The 24,508-nt window shown below is 41.9% G+C and overlaps 1 protein-coding gene across 1 annotated transcript in view; it reads right to left on the bottom strand.

Moving 5' to 3' along the window:
• The window catches only part of ADORA3 (adenosine A3 receptor), a 58,357-nt gene extending 34,103 nt beyond the window's left edge, over positions 1-24,254 (bottom strand). Inside the window, exon 1 of the mRNA XM_044944558.1 lies at positions 24,083-24,254. The gene's annotated coding sequence lies outside the window, so the exon portion shown is untranslated. The remainder of the gene's footprint in view (positions 1-24,082) is intronic.
• Between the last annotated feature and the right edge of the window lie 254 nt (positions 24,255-24,508).

The raw sequence follows: 24,508 nt of genomic DNA, 5'->3' as shown, positions 1-24,508 counted from the left end.
GTCAAAACAGCTGCACGACACAGGGGGCACATGAGGTCCGTCATTTAACTTGAATTACATTTATTTGTATTTGTTCTTGACCCTAAACACCAAACATCATCCACTCTTTCATTACCCCTGGAATATTTCTTAATTTCAAAGGAACAAAGAAATAAATTTCTTTTAGGTCACGGGTTTAGGCTCAGAGCCAGGCTGTGGAGCCAGTTCCAATCACTCCGTTCTTCCAAGATAACATCTCATTCTGTCCCTGTCCCTCCAAGATGAGTCAATTTGCTCTGGCCATTCCCAGGGGAAGGCTAGACCTTGCTTTAATGACCATGACTTCAGCTGGGGCAACAGAACTCTAGGTCACTGCAAGATGGCCCAACCCGTACTCCCCCCTCCCACCACTCCCATCCCGTGCCTAGTGCCCATGACTAGGGCTTTTTGTGTGATTTAGGAGTTGGCACCCTCTCCCTTTCCTGCCAATAATGGTGGCTGTTGTTTCTGAGCAAACGGAACAAATGACCAACGTGAACTCCATGCAATCTGTGAACTGAAAACATCTTCAGGGAGGCGAGGGCAGCCACTGGCTGGGGTGGGACTTGGAGAGGCAGAGGAGGGGTGGGGGAGGGAGATTCAAGAACCCCTGTACCACCTGCCCTGGGCTGCTCCTTCAGTCCCACTGCAAACTTGAGAGCTGGGTGTTGCCAGTCTCTGTGGATGAGAGACAGAGATGAGCAGCTCAAATCCTGAATTGGACAGTAAATCAGCCCCAGGGGCTGCTCTTCTCCTAGAGAGGGAACCTCTAGAGGAAAGGGCGTGTTCTTGACCTAGACTCTCACCTGGAAAGGCCTTTCTGAGCATCCTGTGGACTGGTTACTGTCCCCGGGGCAGGTGGGGGGACCACACGACACGACACGACATAGACTAGGTCACAGGAGCTGCCCAGCTAGGACTCCCACCAGATAAGATTGAGACTCAGTCCCTGGGTCTGGGAGAGGAGGCACCAGTTTCCTAAACTGCCCCCTGCTGGTCCTCAGCCTGGCTTATTTGATGAAGGAAACACCAGCTGAGAGTTTGCAGGCCCTGGATGTTGGGTCAGCTAGGAGAGGGGCGAAGAAGGGGCTGCATGCTAACTCATGTCCGTCTCCCCCAGCAGATGACAAGGAAGGAGGTCCCTGCAAAGATCCAACGATCCCTTGCGCCGAGGTCGAGGGACCCGTCCTCACAGGCAGCTGAGCTCAGCCGTGGGCCTGAGAACTGGAGGGAGGCAGGAACAAGGAGGTGAATGAAGCTCACGGAGTCTTTAGTGTGTGTGTAGGGGGGGCGGTGGGGGTGGGGGGTAGTGTCAGGGTGCGAGGGTGGGATTCGTGCCCCGGGCACCCCCCAGGAATCACAGTACCATCAGCTCAGCTCCCTGGCTCTAACGCGGTGAGGAGGGGTGGGGCTGTGGGGCTGATCCATTCGCCACACACTGAGGATGCGGGTGGTTCACCCGGCCTCAAGTGCTCCTCCGGAACTCTGAGAGAGCTGGAAACCGGAGGGGTGTTCCCCGCAGACCGCGGGCGTGAGTTAGTCCTGTCCGTATAGCCTGGCCCAGAGAGCGGCACCCCCCGTCAGGATCAGGTCCAGCCGGGTGCTCATGCTCTGCGGGCGGCCCCAAGAATCCTGGAACTGCAGTTTCGCAATGCCCACGGTCTGCAGTCACCGGGATGGGGGACTGATTTGGAGGCTGTGTCTCCTTTCCCCGCTCCCATCCCCAGAGCCGGGGATCCTCCCACAGTCCTCTTGTAAGAGGAGCCAGGCTTGGCCTCTGCCTGTCAGGACAGTGCCCTGGGCAGCTGCCTCGCCACACGGCCCGCCCTTGCCTTCCACGACCCTGCACACATCACCTGTGGTCCAGTGGCCTAAGCAGGAAACTGCTCTCAGGGCCTCTGAGAAAGGAGAGCAAGGAGGAGGGCCCAGAGGAAGTCACAAAGATCAGCTTAAAAATAACTCTCCTCTCCATGTCAGACGTGCGCGTGGAGCCAAGTTCTGACAGAGGTGGCTCGAGGCGGGGTCTGAAAGGCCCAAAGTGAATCAGCAGACACCCATCTGGGAGCACACGCTGTGTCCTTATCAGCCTTAGCAAGCCCCTGCCGAAACCCTGTCTTCTCAGAAACTTCCGCCCAACCAGCAGCTGTTTCCTCCCCTATATTTAAACAACCAGGTTAGTGAACTGGAGAGAGCACTGCTGCCCGCCCCAGGAAGAACACAGTTTCCCATGGAACACATAGGGCACAGGATGACCCTGAGGGCCTGTGGCCTGTGCTGGGCTCCTCCCCGGCTTCTGCTGGGTGAGTGGGGCCCAGAGTTCCAGGGAAGGCCTCCAGCCCCATAGTCCCGGCAGTGAGGCAGGAGACCGGGCGGGAGGGTGTGCCCAGATGATTTTCTGGGTGTGAGCAGTGTGGGATACCTTCCAACACTGAGTAGGATGAAGGGGACCCCCAAGAAAGCCAGAGATCCATGAAACAACGCCTATTTCACAGCCCCAGCCCTGAGCACCAGGGAGTGCAACCCCTCAACGAGTCTTTGGATATAGTCAGGCCTCTTGGCTATTTTGGGGGGCTTCCCAGGTGGCGCTAGTGGTAAAGAACCTGCCTGCCAATGCAAGATATGTAAGAGACCTGACCCGGGTTCAAGCCCTGGGTCAGGAAGATCCTCTGGAGAAGGGAATGGCAATTCACTCCAGTATTCTTGCCTGGAGAACCCCATGGACAGAGGAGCCTGGCGGGCTACAGTCTATGGGGTCGTAAAGAGTTGGACATTACGGAAGTGACTTAGCATGCATGCATTCTCTTGGCTATTTTTAGCTGCCATTTCCACCCTTATCTAAACAGAGCTGTTTGTTTAGAGGAAGACACATCTTTACCAGGGACCTTTTCCTGGTTCTGCTGGCTCCCTGGGCCCAGGCTACTGTGGTCTCATCCCACTAGACACACACACACACACACACACAGTACTAGCCTCATGAAACATTTAATGAAAGGAGGAGCGTTTTAGGAATCCTCTAGAAAATATCCTCACATGGCAGAAAGTACTAGTGCTGAGTAATGGTCTACATCTCTCTTAGGATGCCTGGCCTGGGCCATTACCAAGAAATGTTCTCTATGAGTGGCTTGATGCTGCTCAGCAAGGCAAGGAGACTTTGCTGGACTTACTAGCTGTCATTGTACAAGAGCAAGAACTGCTCCTATCTTTCCTGGACTTACTAGCTGTCATTGTACAAGAGCAAGAACTGCTCCTGTCACTTGCGTCCTGCTCCCCTTCCCTTGTCCTCACGTACCCCAGGCTGTTTGTCCCAGCTGGCACTAGAGATAGAGACTTGCCTTTACATTGTTCTTTCCATCCTTAAATGCAGAACGCGCCAACTAACTGAATATAAAGTAGGATATTTTATATCCTGGAATCCGCCCTGAGGTGAGCATTTCTGAATTTCAACCCCTCAAAGCACAGGCTAGAGTCCTAACTGGGACTTCCTTGATGGCTCAGTGGTAAAGAGTCTGCCTGAAATGCAGGAGACCTGGGTTCAATCCTTGGGTTGGGAAGATCCCCTGGAGAAGGGAATGGAAATCCACTCCAGTATTCTTGCCTGGAGGATCCCATGGACAGAGGACCCTGGTGGGCTGCAGTCCATGGGAGTCACAAAAGAGTTGGACATGACTGAGCTTCTAACAACAGAGTCCTACCTGAATTCAGAACCCCAGCTCTACTTCTTAGGACTGTGTGGGTTTGAGCAAGTTGCTTTGTTTGGAGCATCTTTCCATATGTGTAAAATAAGACTGAAATCGGCTAATGAGAGCCATATCAAAGGCTGTCAAGGGGATTCAATGAGGTGATATTTATAAACACCTGGCAACTTGCCCAGCAACTCATAGTGGGTCCTTCGAGGGTTGATGAACTTGATATTGCTGTGCAAATTGTCCGTTTCTGTTTGGTTTGTGTTCCCCTTCATGGTTCATGTAAAAAAGTTCAGAGCTTCTGATTAAAATCAGTGCCCCTCTCAGCACTGTCTCCATAACTACTCCCCTTGTAATAACAGAAAATATCAGTTGAGCAGTTGCTAAACTATGCAAATACGTCCTTTGTGCATGTTAACACATCTCTGTGAAGCAGGTATCATTGTTGTCCTCATTTTATAGATAAGTAGACTAAGGTTAAATGACTTGACCAAGAATATACAGGTAGTAAATGGTTAAGCCAGGATTTGGATTCAGGCAGGCTGGCTCCAGAGTCACTACTTAAAACCTCTTTGCTACCCCTGCATTAACTACTGAGTGCACTTCAGGTAGCTCTGTTGGGGACTTTTCCAGAACCTAAGACAGACTTGCACAGTCCTTTCTTCCCCAGAATCTGGTTTTCAGTTAGCCCCACTGAATTGATTGTTGGGTGATGATAGTACCATTGATCTAGCACCTTCATATTTTATGCCAGACACTTGTATACATTATCTCTCAACCAGGATTTCCAAGCCTCAGCTCTATTGACTTAATTCTTTGCTGTGAGAAGCAGTCTGTGCATTGTAGAATGTCTAGAAACAACCATGGCCTCTACCTGCTAAATGCTAATAACACTTCCTCCCCCAAGTCAAGATGATCAAGGATGTATCTAGATGTTATAAAATGTTCCCTGGGCAGCGTGGGGATGGGGGTGCAAAATCACTCCCAATTGAGAACTACTGCACTAAATGAGAAGGCAATGGCACCCCACTCCAGTACTCTTGCCTGGAGAATCCCATGGACGGAGGAGCCTGGTAGGCTGCAGTCAATGGGTCACTAAGAGTCGGACACGACTGAGCAACTACACTTTGACTTTTCACTTTCATGCATTGGAGAAGGAAATGGCAACCCACTCCAGTGTTCTTGCCTGGAGAATCCCAGGGGTGGGGGAGCCTGATGGGCTGCCGTCTATGGGGTCGCACAGAGTCAGACACGACTGAAGTGACTTAGCAGCAGCAGCACTAAATGAGAAGTCTGACCTTCAGAGGTTAAGCAGTTTTCCCAAGGTCATAAGGCTGGCAGGCAGCAGAGATAGAATCTGAACCAAAGTTCAGGTGTTTGCCAGTCTGTCATGCTGTCTCAGTAAAGAAGGCAGAATACCAAAGAACTGATGCCTTCGAATGCTGGAGAAGATTCCTGAAAGTCCCTTGGACAGCAAGGAGATCAAATCAGTCAGTCTTAAGGGAGATCAACCTTGAATATTCACTGGAAGGACTGATGCTGAAGCTGAAGCTCCAATGTTTTGGTCATCTGATGCTAACAGCTGACTCATTGGGAAAGTCCCTGATGCTGGGAAAGATTGAAGGCAGAAGGATAAGAGGGTGTCAGAGGAGGAGATGGCTGGACGGGATCACTGATGCAATGATCATGAATTTGGGCAAACTCCAGGAGATGGTGAGGGACAGGGAGGCCTGGCTTGCTGCAGTCTGTGGGGTCGCAGAGTCGGACACGACTGGGCAACTGAACAACAACATGCTCTCTACTAGTTCTAAATAAAGTTAAAGTTAAAATGTTAGTCATTCTGTCATATCCCACTCTTGACCACCTTGTGGACTGTAGCCCGCCAAGCTCCTCTGTCCATGGAATTCTTCAGACAAGAATACTAGAATGGTTAGTCATTCCCTTCTCCAGAGGATCTTCCCAACCTAGGGATCAAACCCAGGTCTCCTGCATTGCAATCAGATTCTTTACCATCTGAGCCACCAGGGAAGCCCCAGGTCTATAAAAGGAAGGTGTGAACTCAATACTGAAATCTATTGGCCCAGAGGCAATAGCATCAATAAACCAGTTCCCCAACCCCTAAGACTGTTCAAATTCTGAACTTACAACAATTTCTGGCTACTGCTTATCCGAGCAAAATCTAGATCTTAGACTTTGGGAGTTAAATCAACTGAGATTTAGGCCATTCTGCCAAGGCTGGGGATTTAAGCTCTTCTTTACAATCCCATCTCCCCAACATGTGCCAAGAGCTTAGTTTGACATCCACCACACTGGTTCTTCTGGAACCGTGGGAAGGCTACATTCTTTGGAAAATCATGGCAGCTCTTCCAGCAGCTTGTCCACAGCCACTTTCTAGAAAAATGCTGAGGCTGGAATCCCAACCCAAACTTCTGCCTGAGTTCTATCTCCTTTGGCTCTGAGTTCATTGATTAAAACCTTCATGGGCATACTGTCATACTGAGTGAAGTAAGTCAGACAGAGAAAGACAAGCATCATACGGTATTGCTTATATGTGGAATCTATAAAATGTGGTACAAATGAACTTATTTACAAAACAGAAATAGAACCATGGATGTAGAGAACAAATTTATAGTTATCAGGGGGAAAAGGGGAAGAGGGATAAACCGGGAGTTTGGGATTGACATATACACACTACTATATATGAAAAAGATAACTAATAAGAACCTACTATATAGCACAGAGAACTCTACTCAATACTCTGTAATGGCCAATATGGGGGGAAATATCTAATAAAAAAAGAGTAGAACTTAACTGTATAAGTAGAACTTAGTGTATAACTTAATGGTACTCCTGAAACTAACACACCACTGTAAATCGACTACACTCCAATAAAAATTAAAAAACAATAAAATAAAATCTCCATAGACATTAAATGGACTGAATTTGCACATTATACCAATTCCTGTGACACAGAATGATGCCTAATTGAACAGAGACTGCCAGGCACATGAAGATACAGTTGCGTATGGAAACATCCTTCATAGCAGAACTTCAAGCCTAGATTTCTTTCATCATTTGTCGTTCTTTGCTTCCCTCCCCCGGTTTTTTCTCTTCTTTGCTGAACTCGGTCATGCACAGATAGCTATCACTGTTAACATGGTGGAAGCTAGAAAACAAAGAACCCCTTTTCATATGGCCTTCTTTATGCAAAAATAACTACTAAAAGTAAATTCTGCTGAAAACTAAGTCATCACAAAGAATAGGTTCACTGCCAGAGCCCGCTTGCTTACTTTGATGAGGGAAATGGTAACAGCAGCTGCAACCCATGTTCATAAAGCCCACAAGCCCTGGCAGCCACAGTAACTGCGTGGCCAGTAGCTGCCATCTCACGTTTCCTCAAAAGCCCCCTATAGTGTTCCTCTCGCCTGGAGTCATCACAGAAGAATTTTCATTATGAGATCATAAGATCAGCAGTCTCCAGAACAAGACAGTGGGCAGATGGTGGCAAAAGGATGAGAGTAAGTCTCAGTTTCCAGTGCAAGAATTGGAAAGACTGGGACTTTTACTTTATAAAGTGTTATAGTTTCTTAACCATGTTAACAGAAGGGGAGATGAAATTCAGTGGTAAAGACATAGAAACGGACTCAGAGGAACTTGTCAGTGTAAGAGATTGTTTGGGACTCACGCCATCCATTTTTCAAACATATTTTAAAACAGTGTTTTTCAAACTGCAGATCCCAATCCCCTGTAGAACTACAAAATCAATTTATAGTTGATCTGATCAGAGTATATTTTCGATAAATTGAATGGAATGAAATGTGTGTATCAGATTACACTGCACATAGCAAGAGTAATTTTGTTTCAGTTATGTTCCACTGTGCAGTGGATAGCAGTCGAAAATGAATTATTTGGTTTTACACCCTTACTGGAAGATAATTAACATGCTAAAAACTTCACATACATAACGTACAAAATTTGATAAATTTTTACATATGTGAAATCATCACCATAATCAAGATAGCATATCCATTGCTCCCAAAATTTTCTCATGCCCCTTGATAATCCCTCCTTCACTCATTAACTACTGACCTGCTCTTTGTTACTATAGTTTGTACTTTGTAGAAAATTATATAAATGGGGTCATACAGTAAGTATGCACTCCTTTTCACTGACTTTTTCACATAATTACTTTGAGATTTATCAATGTGCTTATGAGAATCAATGGTTCATTCATTGTCATTGCTGTGTAGGATGCTGCTGTATAGATCTACCACAATTTGCTTATGCATCGCCTGTTGATGGACATCTGGATTGTTCCCAGTTTGGGATTCTTACAAATAAAAGTGCCATAAACATTTACACACAAGTTTTTATGTGGACACATATCTTCTTGGATTAAAACATGATTATGGAATAAATGAATCATAGAGTAGATGTAAATTTAGCTTCCTTAGAAACTTCCAAAGCATTTTATTTTATTTTTTGACCATTTTACACTCCCACCAATAATGAATGCCAGTAATTTTTGCCAGTGCTTGGAATGGCCAGTTGATTTAATTTGGCCATTCTAGTGGTTACACAGTAGTATATCATTGTTTGGATTTGTCTATCCCTAATGACCAATGAAGACTTCCCTGGTGGCTCAATTGATAGAGAGTTTGTCTGCAATGTGGGAGACCTGGGTTCGATCCCTGGGTTGGGAAGATCCCCTGGAGAAGGAGATGGCAGCCCACTCCAGTACTCCTGCCTGGAGAATCCCATGGACGAAGGAGCCTGGTAGTCTACAGTCCATGGGGTCACAAAGAATCCGACACGACTGAGAGGCTTCACTTCACTTCACTTCATTTCACTTCACTTCTTCTCTAAGTCAAACTAAGGTCAAGGCAACCCACTGGTATTCTTGCCTGGAGAATCCCCATGAGGGATTACATGGGGTTATATGGGGTTACATGGGGTCGCAAAGAGTCAGACACAACTGAGCGACTAAGCACACAATGACTAATGAGATTGAGTATCTTTTCGTATACTTATTTGACATTTGTCTCTATTTTTAATTAGATTTCTAATCTTCTTATAGAGTTGTTAGAGTTATTTATTTTAATTTCAAATCCTTTGTCAGACATATATTCTGCATATACTTTCTTCAGTCTTTAGCTAACCCTTCTACTTTAAAAAAAAAAAGAGTGCCTTTGGAAGAACAAAAGATTTAATTTTGATTATTTATTTTTACTTTTATACCCAGTTTCCTTATTTTTGGTTGTGTCTTTTGTGCTTTTTGCATCATATTTAAGGAATCTTTGCCAGGTCCAAGGCTACCAAGACTTTCCTCTGTGTTTTCTCCTACAAATTTTATAGTTTTAGCCTCATATTCAAGTCTATGATCCATTTCAGGTTGATTTTTGTATAAGATGTTAAGTAAGGGTTGAGGGTTACTTATTGCATTTGTTATTGTTGTTTAGTTGCTAAATCATGTCCAATTCTTTTGTGACCCCATGGACCATAGTAGCCCACCAGGCTCCTCTGTCCATTGGATTTTCCAGGCAAGAATACTGGAGTGGGTTGCCATTTCCTTCTCCAAGGGATCTTCCCAACCCAGGGATCAAACGGAGGCACAGGTTTGATCCCTGGGTTGGGAAGGCAGGCAGACTCTTCACTGTCTGAACCACCAGGGAAGCACCATTTATTGCATATGGCTATCCAATTGTTCCAGCACCATTTGCTGAAAAGATGGTCTTTCTCCCATTCAGTTGTCTTGGCATCTTTCTTGAAAATCAATTGACCATGCAGTCCATGGGGTTGCTAAGAGTTGGACATGACTGAGCAACTTCACTTTCACTTTTCACTTTCATGAATTGGAGAAGGAAACGGCAACCCACTCCAGTGTTCTTGCCTGGAGAATCCCAGGGATGGGGGAGCCTGGTGGGCTGCCATCTATGCAGTCGCACAGAGTCGGACACAACTGAAGCGACTTAGCAGCAGCAGCAGCAGCAGCATGATATCATCTTAATTGTTGTGTTTTATAGTCAGTCTTGAAATTAAGTAGTATTAGTACCCCAACTTAGTTCTTCTCTTTCAAAGTTGTTTTGAGTAGTCTAAGTCTTTTGGATTTTCATACACATTTTAAAATTAGTTTTTCAGTTTCTTCCAAAAAGTCTCTGGGAATTTGATTGAGATTGTGTTGAATTTGAGAGATCAGTTTGGGAGAGAGAACTGCCCTCTCAACAACACAGAGCCTTAAAATACAGTATCTGAAGACAATGTATCCATTTTATTAGGCCTTCTTTAATTTCTTTCAGCAATGATCTGGCTTTCAGTATTCAAATTTTGCATATTTTTTTGTTAGTTTTATCCTTAAGTATTGTTCGTTGCTATTACTGTTACAAATGGTATTGCTTTTAAATTCAATTTTCTAATTGTTCACTACCAGAGTAAAGAAGTACAATTAATTTTTGCATATTGAACTTACATAAGATTTTCTATATAGACAATCATGTCATCTGCAAATAAAGATAATTTACTCATTTTCCAAGCAGAATATCTGTTCTTTCTTTCCTTGCCTTATTCTGCTGGCTAGGACCTCCTTTACAATGTTGGATAGAAACAGTGGCGGTGGCCATTTTGCCTTTTTTCTGATCTTAGGAGCAAGACTTTAGCCTTCCAATGTGATATTTTTGTAGGTTTCTCATAGGTGCTTAATCAGATTAAGGACGTTCCCTTCTGTCCCTATTTTACTAAGAATTTATGTCAGTGATATTAGGCCTTTGTCAAATATTTTTTATGCATCTATTGACATAATATGATTTCTTTTTATTTCTTAGTCTGTTAATATAGGAATTAAAAATTTGGTTTTGAATTATAGATTGGGCTCTAGGATAAATCCCACTGGGCATCATATATGCTATGCTGTTAGATTCAATTTACTAAAATTTTAAGAATTTTTGCATTAATTTCATGAAGGGTATCAGTATATAGTTTTCCTATACGGCAAATCTGATTTCAGTATCAAAACAGCACCAGTTTCATAGACTCGTTTGGGAAGTATTCTCTTCATTTTGCTGAAAGAGCTTTGGTTAAATTGATGATATTTCATCCTTAAATATTTGATAAGATTTGCTCATGAAGTTATCTGGCCCCAGAGCTTCCCTTATAGGAAGATTGTTTAGAATTTAAACTTATTTAGCTTTGTCTTTCAAAAATTTTAAACAATTTTACTTAAATTGTTGAATTTATCAGTAAGGCTATAAATAATATTCACAGATAAACCAGTCAGTCCTAAAGGAATTCAACCCTGGATATTCATTGGAAGGACTGATGCTGAAGCTGAAGCTCCAATACTTTGGCTACCTGATGCAAAGAACCAGCTCATTGGAAAAGACTCTGATGCTGGGAAAAACTGAAGGCAAAAGAAGGAGGCGGCAGAGGAAGAGATGGTTAGATAGCATCACAGACTCAATGGGCATGAATTAGAGCAACTACAAGAGATAGTGAAGGGCAGGGAAACCTGGCATGCTGCAGTCCATGGAGTTGCAAAGAGTTGGATACAACTCAGCAACTGAGCAACAATAACAAATACTTTTAATGTGTGTGGGACCTGTGGTAATGTGTCCCCACATTGGTAATTTTGTTTTCTCTTTTTTTCTTGATTAGTTAAGCTAGAGGTCTGTCAATTTTATTGATATGTTTAAAGAGTCAGCTTTTGTTTGATTGTCTCTATTATTTTTGTTTTCTCCTTCATTGCTTTCTGCTGTTATCTTTATTATTTTCTTTCTTCTGCTTGCTTTGGGTTTAATTTACTCATCTTTTTCTAGTTTCTTCAGGTCTCATTGATTTGAGACCTTTCTTTTTTTGTAATAGAGATGCTTACTTCTATAAATTTCTTTTTAAACACTGCTTTAGCTGTGTCTACAAATTTTGATATTATATTTTTATCATTCATTTCAATATACCTTTTAATTTACCTTCTGATTTCTTCTGTGACTTATAAATTATTTAGAAGTGTGTTAATATCTAAATGTTTGGGGATCTTCCTAATATCTTTCTATCATTTATTTCTAACTTAATTCCATGTGGTCAGGAAAATGTTTGTAGGATTTAAGCCCTTTTCAGTTTTTTCAGGATTTATGTTTCTGTGGTAAATGTTCTATGTGTACTTGGAAAGAGTATACATTCTACTGTTGTTGCATGGATAGTTCTATAAATGCCCATTAGGCTTAGTTAATTAATGGTTGTTATTCAGCTTTTCTGTATACTTGCTGACTTTCTATTTGTTCTAATAATTATTGAGTGAGGGGTGTTAAAATTCCAGCTATAATTTTGGATTTGTCTGTTTCCTCTCTCAGTTCTATCAGTTTTGTTTAAGTATTTTAAAGCTCTATTATTAAATGCGTAGATGTTTAGGATTACTGTGTCCTCTTGATGAATTGACCCTTTTATCACTATGAAATAACTCTCTTTACCCCTAGTTATATTCTTTGCTCTGAAATCTACTTTGTTTGATATTAATAGAGTCTATCCAGATTTCCTTTGATTAGTGTTTCCATGTTGTATTATTTTCCATCTTGTTAATTTTGTTCTATTTTTATCTTTATATTTAAAGTGGATTTCTTTGGAGGCAATATGTAGTTCATTCTTGCTTTTGTACATAAACTGATAATCTGTGCCTTTTAATTAACATTTAATGTAATTATTGATGTGGTTAGATTCAAATCTGCCATCTTGTTATATGTTTTCTATTTGTTCCATTGTTCTTTGTTCCTTGTTTCCTCTTTCTGTGTCTTCTTTTGGACTATTTTTAAAGAAGATTTCTTAAAAATAAGCTACTTTATAGAGCAGTATTAAGTTCATAGAAAGAACAGAGCAAAGTACAAAGTTCACAAATACCCCCTGCCCCACGGCACACACAGCCTCCACCACTACCAACCACCACAGTGTGGGGCTTTTTTGTTACAATTTGTTACAACTTAAGAACCTACATTGACACACAATTATCACCTAAAGGTCATATTTTGCTTTTCCCTCTTGGTGTTGTACATTCAGTGGGTTTTAACAAATGTATAACAATATATATCTACTCTTATAATATTATACAAAATAGTTTCACTGCTCTAAAAATCCTTACTGTTCCATCTATTAATCCCACCTGCCAACCCCTGACAACCACTGATTATTTTTACCATCTCCACAGTTTTGCCTTTTCCAGGATGTGATATAGTTAGAATTATGCAGTATGTGGTCTTTTCAGATTGGCTGTTTTCACTTAGTTTTATGTCTTTCATGTTCCTTCTTTTCATGGTTTGATAGCTCATTTATTTTTAGTGCCAAGTAATACTCCATTGTCTGGATGTATCACAGTTTATTTGTCCAGTCACCTACTGAAAGTCCTCTTGGTTGCTTCCATGTTTTGGCAATATGAATAATGCGGCCATAAAAATCCAAATGCAGGTTTTTGCATAGACATGTTTTCCAACTCGTCTGGGTAAACACTAAGGAGCACAATATCAGATCACATGATAAAAGTATGTTTAGTTTTACAAGAGCCTGCCAGACTGTCTTTCAGAGACAGTGCACTTTTGCATCCGCACCAATCACCAGCATCTGGTGTTGTCCGTGCTCTAGATTTTGGCCATTTACTATACGTGTAGTAGTGCTTCACTGTTGTTTTAACTGGCATTTCCTCAGTGATGTATGACATAGAGCGTATTTTCATGTCCTTATTTGAAAATCTGCATATTTTCTTCAGTGAGTTGTCTTTTGCCCTTTTTTAATCTGATTTTTCATTTTCTTATTGCTGCATTTTGAGTTTGTTTGTATATTCTGATTAACAGTTCTTTACCAGATACATCTTTTGCAAATAGTTTCTCCCACACTCTGGTTTGTCTTCTCATTCTCTTGACAGTGTCTTCAGCAGAGCAGACTGTTTTCGGTTTAACAAGGCTTAGCTTACGGATTCTTTCTTTCATAGTTGTGCCTTTGCTGCTGTATCTAAAAACTCATCACCATACCCAAGGTCATCATCTAGATTTCCTCCTATGGCATCTTCTGGAAATCTCATAATTTTGCATTTTACACTGAGGTCTATGATCCACTTTGAGTTAATTTTTGTGAAGGGCACATGGTCTGTGCTAGATACTTTTTGCATGTGGATGTCCAGTTGTTCTAGCACCACTTGCTGAAATGATTGTCTTTTCTCCATTGTATTGCCTTTGCTCCTTTGTCAAAGATCAGTTGACTATATTTTTGTAGGTCTTTTTCTTGGCTCTCTATCCCGTTCCATTGATCTATTCATTTGTTCTTTTGCCAATACTGTGCCGTCTCAATTACTGTAACTATATAGCAATTTCACGTAGTATCAGTCTTCCAACTTTGTTCTTCTCTTTCAATGTCATGTTGGCTATTCCGGATCTTTTGCACTTCCACATAAACTTTAGGTTGTTGACAAAATAACTTGATGAGATTTTGATTGGGATCATTTTGAGTCTACAACTCTGGACAGAAGAACTGATATCTTGACAATATTGAGTCTCCCTATCCATCAACATGAAATATTTTTTCACTAATTTATCTCCTTTTTTATGTCTTTCATCAGAGCTTTATCGTTTTCCTCACATAAATCACATAAATATTTTTGTTAGATTTATTCTCAAGAATTTAATTTTTTAGGGTGCTAATGTAAATAATATTGTGTTTTCTTTTTCAAATTAAGATTATTACTAATATAGAGAGAAACAACTGAGCTTTGTATATTGACTTTGTATCTTGCAACCTTGCAATAATTGTATTTTAATTCCAGGAGCTTTTTGTTGATTCTTTGGAATTTTTTACATAGATTATCATTTTATCTTCAAAAACTGACAGTTTTATTTCTTCCTTCCCAGTCTGAATACTTTTTATTTCCTTTTGTCTTATTGCATTAGCTAGGATGGGCTTCCCTTGTGGCTCAGCTGGTAAAGAATCTGCCCGCAATGTGGGAGGCCTGGATTTGAATCCTCGGTTGGGAAGATCCCCTGGAGAAGGGAAAGGCTACCCACTCCAGTATTCTGGCCTGGAGAATCCCATGGACTCTATAGTTCATGGGGTCCCAAAGAGTTAGACACGACTGAACGACTTTCAGTTTTCACGTCTCCAGTACAATGTGGAAAAGGGATAATAAGAGGGGGCATCCTTGTCCTGTTACTGGAATTATAATTTAAATGATTCCATTTAATATACTTGGTTGGCTTATTAGCCATAACTCTTTGTTTTATTATTTTATAACAAAAGATTTGCAAAATACAGTCCACCTTCAAATAATATTATACCATTTACCACATCATATAATGACCTAGAGACACTATATATCCATGTTCCCCTCCCTGGCCTTTGTGCTATTGCCATACATTTTACTTGTGCAAATGTTATAAACCTTTCAATACATTGCTATTATTTTTGCTTTCCAAAGTCAATTATTTTAAAGAGCTTTTTAATAATAAAGAAGTTTTTTTATATCTATATTTACCATTTCTACCACCCTTTGTTCCTTTGATTTCTGTCTTGTATCATTCTTCTCCCTGTGGAAATTCCTTTAACATTTCTGGTTGTGCAGGTCTGCTGATTGTGAATTCCTTCAGTTTTTGTATGTCTGGAAAAGCTATTTTTGAATTATCTGCAAGTTATTTTTTAAAAACATTTTTACACGGTTTTGACAGATTTTTTTTCCTGCATTTCAAAGATTTTGCTCCGTGGTCTTGTGTCTTATTGTTCCTGACATTCATCTTCTTTCATTCTTTGTTGCTCAATATGTAATGTGTCTTCTTTTTTTCCCTTTCTGGCAGCTTTTAAGATTTTATCTTTATCTCTGGTTTTGAGCAATTTGTTTTTTGCTGTAATTACTTATGATTGTTTTGCATGGGGTTCATTAAACTTCTTGGTCCTGTGGCATTATAGTATTCAGCAAGTTTGGAAATTTTCAACCATGACTTTTTAAATGTTTTTGCTGTTTATCTCTCTTCTCTCCTTCACAGTCTCTATTTACATGTATATTGGGCTGCTTGAAGTTGTACAACTTACTGATGTTCTTAAATTTTTTTAAATTTCTTTCTCTCTGATTCATTTGGCATCATTTCTATTGCTAGACCTTCAGGTTTATTGCTCTTTTATACTGTGGTATCTAATCCGTTAATCTCATCCAGTGTATTTATCTTTTTTGTTTTTAATATTTTTTCATTTACTTTATTTTTGGCTTTTTGCTATAACTTCATGACAAATAGATGGGGAAACAGTGGAAGCAGTGACAGACTTTATTTTCTTGGGCTCCAAAAACACTTTGGACAGTGACTGCAGCCATGAAATTAAAAGACGCTTGCTCCTTGGAAGAAAAGCTATGACAAACCTAAACAGTGTATAAAGAGCAGAGACATCACTTTGCCGACAAAGGTCTGTCTAGTCAAAGCTATGGTTTTTCCAGTAGTCATGTATGGATGTGAGAGTTGGACCATAAAGAAAGATGAGCACCAGAGAATTGATGCTTTTGAATTGTGGTGTTGGAAAAGACTCTTGGGAGTCCCTTGGACTCCAAGGAGATCAAAACAGTCTCCTTGAAGTCTCCTAGAGACTAAACCAGTCTGCTTTATTTTCCTAAAGGAAATAAGCCCTGAATATTCTTTGGAAGGACTGATGCTGAAGTTGAAGCTACAATACTTTGGCCACCTGCTGTGAAGAGCTGACTCATTGGAAGATCCTGATGCTGGGGAAGCTTGAGGGCAGGAGGAGAAGGGGATGACAGAGGATGAGATGGTTGGATGGCATCACCGACTCGATGGACATGAGTTTGAGCAAGCTCCAGGAGACGGTGAAGGACAGGGAAGCCTGGCATGCTGCAGTCCATGGGTTTGCAAAGAGTCAGATATGACTGAACTATTGAACAAAAGCATTTTTGGCTTCACTGTGTCTTCATTGCTTTGCATAGGCTTTTCTCTAGTTGCAGTGAGCAGGGGCTTCTCTCTGTGAAGCTCTCTCTGGTTCCCTCCCGGCTCTCTTCTGCAGATTCTAGCCACCTTGTCCTCCCTAGGCTCTCCACCTCTGTCTCCTCAATTGTCAGGCTCTGCCTGGATTTCTCCTCCCTGCTTTGAAACCTAGACACTCTCCCAGAAGTAAGCTGGGAGTAACTGTGGAGCTAACTTCATTCATTTTCCTTCTCTCAGGGACCACTGTCTTCACAGCTTGATATCCAGTGTTCAGATATTGTTGTTTCATATATTTTGTTTGATTTATTACTCATTTCTGGCAGGAAGCTAAATCTGCTTCCTTTCACTCCATCTTGTCTGTGATCAAAAGTCTATTATGTATTTTTATATGGGTTGTGGGGTGGGGGAAGTATAAAAATGCTATCTTTGAAAACATATTTCCATACATAATAAAAATTCCATCCATTGCAGAGTTTGGTCTTATAAAGGTCAACCAGCTTTAGAAAATCACCTCTTTAACAGAATGCTCCCAAGTTGCCTTTGTAAAGGCACTCAGTAGCTTGCGTAAAGATTGAAAACCTGAATTCAAGTAGCATAAATAATCATTAAGATCATGTACTTCCCTGGTGGCTCAGATCTTAAAGAATCTTCCTGCAATGCAGGAGACCCAAGTTCAATCCCTGGGTTGGGAAGATCCCCTGGAAAAGGGGCTACCCACTTCAGTATTCTTGCCTGGAGAATTCCAAGGACAGAGTGGGCTATAGTCCATGGGGGTCGCAAACAGACACGAATGAGCATGAGCACGCATGCATGCACGGGGATACACGGGGATATCCTCTTCTAGGGCCTCAGGGTATTTAGTAGCTGAGTAAATATAGCTTCCAAAGTTTCCATGTGCAAGTGCCATTCCCACATAGTAAGGCAGAGGAGAATCTGAGGTGTCAGGCAAGGTACAACTCTGCATTTATGCTGCAGCTCTGACCACTTATTTATTAAGGAGCTACTTGATTAAAAATATAGTTCCCGTGTATAACCGCAGCTTCCCAGAAACTAGCTATTTTACACGTGGTGGTATATATATGTTAGTGTTATATATATGTTATATACATATGTTAGTGAACTCTCTCAGTTCATCCCACCCTTTCCTTCCCCTGCTGTGTGCACAAGTCCGTTTTCTACGTCTACTCAGTGCTCTGTGATGACCTAGAGGGGTGGGATGGGGCGGGGAGGGAAGCTTAAGAGGGAGGGAATATATATATACTTAACAGCCAATTCACATTGCTGTACAGCAGAAACAAACATTGCAAAGTAATTATCCTCCTATTAAAAAAAGGAAACACATAGTTCCTATTTGCATGTGAAAGGGCAATCTAGCATATTGTATAACGTGTATGGTTAATATATGAGGTTACCATCTTTGGAGTTGAACAGATCTAGGTTCAAATCCCACCTCTGCCACAACTGAGTGGCTTCCCAGTAAGACTCCTAACGTCTCTGAAGATCAGTTGCAGCCACTTGTAAAATGATGCAATACTCTCTATTGCAGCATTTTGTTGTGAGAAATGTTCAAGTATGATTTCTGGCACATCATATTCACTTAGTAAATATAGCTATAATTCAAGTTATGCTAGCTATCTGAGGATGAAACAATGATCATAGGAAGAAGATAGAAAGGTGGGACCTCTTCTTACTTGTCACGATGAAAGAGTATATGTCATACTCTAAGATGGAATCCATCCAATCCAGTCCTAAACACTTTTTTTAGGAGGGGAAAAAAAGAAACAAAGTCTCATGTACTGTACTCCAAAATTGTCAGAAACATCAGCATCTCAAATTCTCAAGTGAGAATGGCTATTTTGGCTTTGACTGAAGAGTTCTTTGTTGTTGTTTAGTCCCTAAGTCGTGTCCAGGTGTTTTGCAACCCCATGGACTGTAGCCTGCCGGGCTCTTCTGTCCATGGGATTTTCCAGGCAAGAATATTGGAGTGGCTTGCCATTTCCTTCTCCAGGGGATCTTCCCAACACAGGATCGAACCTGCATCTCCTGCATTGGCAGGCAGGTCATTACCTCTGAGCCACCAGGGAAGCCCAGTTCTTTAGAGGGTAGCTTTTGCAGACACAAAAGTGCTCCCAACACCCGGCCCTGGGAGTCACTCAGGGCTGAGCACCACCTGTCCACTGTGTATCATGAAGGCCTGATATGAAAGGCAACTGCATGCTTCTTCCTCCAGAGACCTTGGCTTGAGCTCAAGAGAAAACGTGGAGGAGCTAATAGCAGGCCTGGCAAAGGAGCTGCTGGGATCTGTTGGAACACGGCCACCTCACAGAGGCTTGTCTCCAGGCCAGCAAGGTGTCCCAGCAGCTGAAACCTGATCCCATCCCTCTCAGGCTGCCGTGGTTGCAGGCGGCCCTGTTTATCCGTCTGTTTTTGGATCAGTCTGTTTTCGAATTTTTCAGAGACTGAGAGCCCACTCCTGCTTTAAAACAGCAATCTTTCCTTTAAACCACAACACTCGATCTCAGGGTAGAAACAACTGTGTTATGTGTTGGAATTCTCCACGGGACTCTCCAGCCATCCACCAAAAGGACAATTACTGGTTAACTTAAAAAATGTGTAAAATATTTCATTTCTGTACATGGAGATGACAGGTTTTCCCCTCTGTTGAGGCCTTATATATAAGTGTGGCTCATTAGTCAACAGGGTTCTCATCACACCTCCATGCACCGATCTCAACTCCTTGCCTTCTTTGTTGCTTCTACTGGCTCCCCAGTCATCTTTCTCCCTTTTTTCTCTTTTCTGCTCTTAAATATTTTTTACTGTAGTAAAATACTCTTAACATAAAATTTACCATCTTAAGTGCATTACCGTTTTCAAGTGCACAGGTCAATAGTGTTAAATACATTCACATTGCTGGGCAACCATGCCATCACCCATCTCCAGAACTTTTCATCTTGTAAGATGGAAACTCTATACCTGCTAAGCAACAGCTCCTGATTCCCTCTCCCCTTAGCCCCTGGTGACCACCACAACACTTTCTGTCTCTACAAACTTGACTTCTCCATGTATCTCACATCCCCCCTTCTCTTTAAGTCACATCCATACTCTTTCCTTTTTACTTATAAATCCAGTGCAGTTCCCATTCTCTCCTCTAAAAACAGAATCTTCTTAATCTCTTCTCTCGATATTGTTGTTGTTTAGTTGTTAAGTCATGTCCAACTCTTTGCAACTCCATGGACTGTAGCCCACCAGGCTCCTCTGTCTAGGGGATTTCCCAGGCCAAAACACTGGAATGGGTTGCCATTTCTTTCTCTATGGGATCTTGCAGACCCAGGAATCAAACGTGCCCCTCCTACGCTGCAGGCAGATTCTTCACCACTGAGCTACCAGGGAAGCCCGCTTTCTCTTGACTAGGCTACTTCAAATTCAGTGGTTGTCTGCAGCTCTTAGAGGTTTTTTAAACTGTAATTAATTGGACAGTGTAAGAGTAATGCCCCAAAGTACAGCTGTGTGTATTATAAAAATAAAATTTCCTCTCCTGTCCCTCATCCAACCCCAGATTTCCACATCTTTGCTAACCATTGTTAACACTTTGCTATGTATTTGTCTAGAAATGTTCTCTGTTTCCAAGGCATTTAGAGTATTGCATTCTGGTTAACAGTAGACACTCTGGAGCCAGGATGCCTGGGTTTGAATTCTGACTTTGACACTTAGCTGAGCAACCTTGAACAAGTTACTTAACTTCTCCATACTTAGATTTCTTCATATAAAATTGAGCTAATATTAGTATCCATTTTATAGGAATATTTGAAAGATTAAGTTAATAAATGTAAAGCACTTTGAACAATGCCTTGTGTATAATAAGCATTTTTATTATTGTTATTATGTGTATGTTTTTATCTTTGTTACATAGAGTATACCATGCATATTGTCCTGCAAGCTTATTTCACCTACTGAACACACCAAGAGTAACTTTCAGTATTAATACAATCTCATTTGTTGTAATGACAGCATATTGTCCCACAGAATGGTTGCAAGAGTTGAAGTTGTTTTTAAATCCAGGGTACAAGAGAGAATAGCATGGAAACGTATATATTTCCATATGTAAAACAGATAGCAAGTGGGAGTTTGCTGTGCGACACAGGGAGTTCAACCCTGGGTTCTGTGACAACCTAGAGGGGTGGGGTGGCGAAGGAGATGAGGGGTGTTTCAAGAGGGAGGAGACATATGTATACCTGTGGCTGACTCATGATGATGTATGGCAGAAACCAGCACAGCATTGTAAAGCAATTCTCTTCCAATAAAAAAAAAAAACAAACCTATAGAGTATACAACCACATTCCACAGAATATGTCCCAAGATGACAGTCTTGGGGTGTGGGGATGACATATCAGAACTGAGGTTTGCTTTTGTCAATGCTGAGTTCCTCAATGGCAGGGCTGGCTTCCTTCTGTGATCAGAGAGCTGGTGATGGCACTCTCTCACTCAGAGAGGTTTGGCTTTCACAGTTGCTATTCTTATTGATCAAATCTTAGAAGTGTGTCTGTGGCAGACCCTTAGAAAGGAAGTCATCTCCTTCCCACCCCTCCCCATGACCTGGAGTGGGAAGGACTGAGCCCTCAGGGAAATGCTATGTAAAACCTGGCAGGAAGGGAGCATTTGAGAGCACATGAGTGATGTGAGGATAAAATAAATAAACTTTATTGCGAGTGTGTATGTGTGTGTTTGTGAGTATGTGTGTGTGTGTAACAGCATGTGTAGCCTTGATACCATGACTTCTTCCCTTCCTCTCCACCCCTATTTACTCTCCCATGATTTTCTGTTCATCTTATGTTGGGGAACCAGAGTATAAAGACAATGAGTAGTCTAGCCCTGTAACTAGAACAAAAATACAACATAGCTGTCAGGAAACCAAGAGGCATGTACATTAGGGAAACACACTGCTCACAGGAAATCAGTGTAATGTCCAGCTCTAAGGGGGCTTCCCTTGTGGCTCAGCTGGTAAAGAATCCGCCTGCAATGTGGGAGACCTGGGTTAAATCCCTGGGTTGGGAAGATCCCCTTGGAGAAGAGAAAGGCTACCCACTCCAGTATTCCGGCCTGGAAAATCCCATGGACTATATAGTCCATGGGGTCACAGAGTCGGACACGACCGAGCGACTTTCACTTTCACTTCCAGCTCTAAGGACTGCGTTTGGGAGCCTGGCTCAGTTACCTATCAGCTTCATGATTTAACCTTTCTGTGTCATGGCTTCCTCATTTTTAAAAGTGACAAAGATAATAATATCTATTTTATAGAATCATTTCAAGGATTAAATGAATTAAATTTGTAAAGACCCACACCAGTGCCTGGCACAGCATGGAATGTCAACTATTATTATCCTGCGTGTCATTGTATTCTACTACCCTCATCTCTAAGCCCCAATTTCCTATAATGTGAATTCCTTAAAGTTCATCTATTTGAAGAGAAATCACATAAAAACTACAAAGGTTTAGCAGAATAAATAATTTATCATTTTAGAAATTTTTCGCCAAAGAAAGGGTCAGATCCCATTTCAGGAAACATCTGATTAGATCCTATAAAGCAGTAGGCACAGAAATACCTCTGGACTTTTGAAATCAGATGGGCATTTATTCAACACATTCCTGTACAGGGTAGTTTACAAAATTAAGCTAACACAGCAGAAGGACCCAGCACTGCAGGAGCTCACCCACCTAAAGTGGTCATCAGAGGCAGGGCACATGTTCAGGTGAAGGTAGAGTGTTTCATGTTCCTTGTTTTACTGAAAGTCATTATTCACATATTCACTGAAGCCTCATGCTAATGAGAGCTGGCAGGTCCCGCTCAGGATATGTTTCTTGTTTTCTAGACTTTAGGATATGGGACTGACTAGCATTTTCTCTCCAGATCAACGTGTCCTGTGGGGTGTCTTTAAAAGAGGAGAATCAAAAAAGAATAAAAAAGGATGCTGGCCACTGAGCTCTAGAAACCCAGCTGCCTCCTCCCAGCTTCTGGACACACAACGGTGTCATTGTGTACGGAGAAAAAAAATTGAACTGGAGCTTTCCTGCAAGCATTTTTGAACTTGGACCTCCAGTGCATAGCTTAGCAGCCAGCTCCCGGCCCAGGCACCCCCTCCTTTTCTCCCCTCTCCTTTCCATCTTTGCAAGAGAATTTAGTTCCATTTAAGTCCAGGGGACATGGCAAAAACACACTCGAAACGCCACTTCCATTTTTGGCAATGGGATCCTTCAAACAGTGAGAAACAGCCCTTCAGCTCGCTGGCCCTTTCGATTCTGTACCTCTTACACCAGTTTCCTCTGCTCACTTCAGAGAGAAGGGGTGGATCTGATGAGTTGGGGTTCATTTTTTGAATTGCTTTCTGAGAAAAAATATACCAGCAAAAAGAACAGTCACTGATTCTTAACACTGGAAGGGTGTTAGCTACCAGTCAAGTCCCACGTTCTTCAGAGGAGGAAACTGAGGCCAATGAGGTTAACAACCCGGGCAGCACTTGGAGCAGTAGCTCCCAGACAAGCCATCTTAGGACACGGGAGATGCTGAAAGCCACGCCCTCGTGCCCCCCATTTACTTGCATTACTAACTTCCCGTCAACACTTATTGGTAAATTGTTACATACTGAGTCCTGTGTTCAGGAGGAGGCAAAAGTCTACCCTGCAGGAGTTAATGGTTTTACAGAAAACAAAAAAATTCTGTAAAGCAATTATCCTTCAATTAAAAAATAAATAAATTTTTTAAAATCTCCTTTTCTTTGAATTCACTTCCTCTCTATCTCATTCCTGTCAATAAAATAATAAATCACTCTTTTTGTCCCTTTGGTTCAAATTTTTAGAGTCATAGTTATTCATTAAATATTCCATCTTTGTTTCAGTGGACATTTGTCATCTACCTTGAGCCCAGCACTGTCCCTTTCCACTGGCACACCTTCTTTTTCTCTCTGTTCCTTCTGTTATCACCCCATTCCAGGTTTTTCCACCTTCCAATTGACTGGCATTTGCAAGAACTACCCGGCTACCTCCAGGCCACCCTCTGTCTCCAGAACATCAAATCTGGTGAATTTTCCAAATTTTCCTTAAACAGTCACTTGTTAAGTCATCTTTCTGCTCCTCAACCTACAGTTGCTTGCTTCCTATTGTCAATCAATTCAGGTCCAAATTCTCCCCACTGGTTTTCAAATCTTCCTACAATCACCTTATCTACCCAAATTTATTTCCCCTTCATTCTCACCTAACTCTTGTTTTCTTTAGCAAAATTTCACTCATTGTTCCAGACCTGTGGTCAAGCATCATCTGCTCTCTGAAAAGTTCCTCTTCCCCAGCATCACAGCAATTACTCTCTCTTAGACCTCCCTGGGCACTCACCTCTAGTACAAGACTTCTCAGATTGCCGCACGGTAATTTGTTCCTCAGCTATCTCCTTACCTGGACGCTGGGCTCTTTGAACACAGGGCCCATCCTTTTGATATCCTGTTCCAGTGTCCAGCAGAGCAAAGGTGCTCAATAAATGCCGTGAATACAATGAAGGAATAGCTCCTAGAGCAGCACTGAGTTCACTGCAGGTGCTCAGTGAAGACTTGCTGAGCACTTGAAGGTAACCTGACGTCAGACCTCAACACCCAGTGATTCAGGCAGGGATGTAAATGGCAATTATGACATCGAAACTATGTTCGTAACAGCATTGTTGTTTAAAGGGAAACTTCCCTTTTGGGGTAACCGGGGCCAAAGAGGCTCAAAGTTCAAGCAGCATTTTTAAAACTGTTCCCAGGACAAGCTGTTTTGGGACACGGGAGAGTTATCCTTTCAAGGGGAAGGTTCCCTTTTTGACGTATTATTTTAAAGAGTTAAAAA

Source organism: Bubalus bubalis, chromosome 6 (assembly GCF_019923935.1).
Source record: "Bubalus bubalis isolate 160015118507 breed Murrah chromosome 6, NDDB_SH_1, whole genome shotgun sequence".
Lineage (NCBI taxonomy): Eukaryota > Metazoa > Chordata > Mammalia > Artiodactyla > Bovidae > Bubalus > Bubalus bubalis.
Note: the sequence above shows the minus strand (reverse complement) of the source record. Positions and strands in the feature narration are given on the sequence as shown.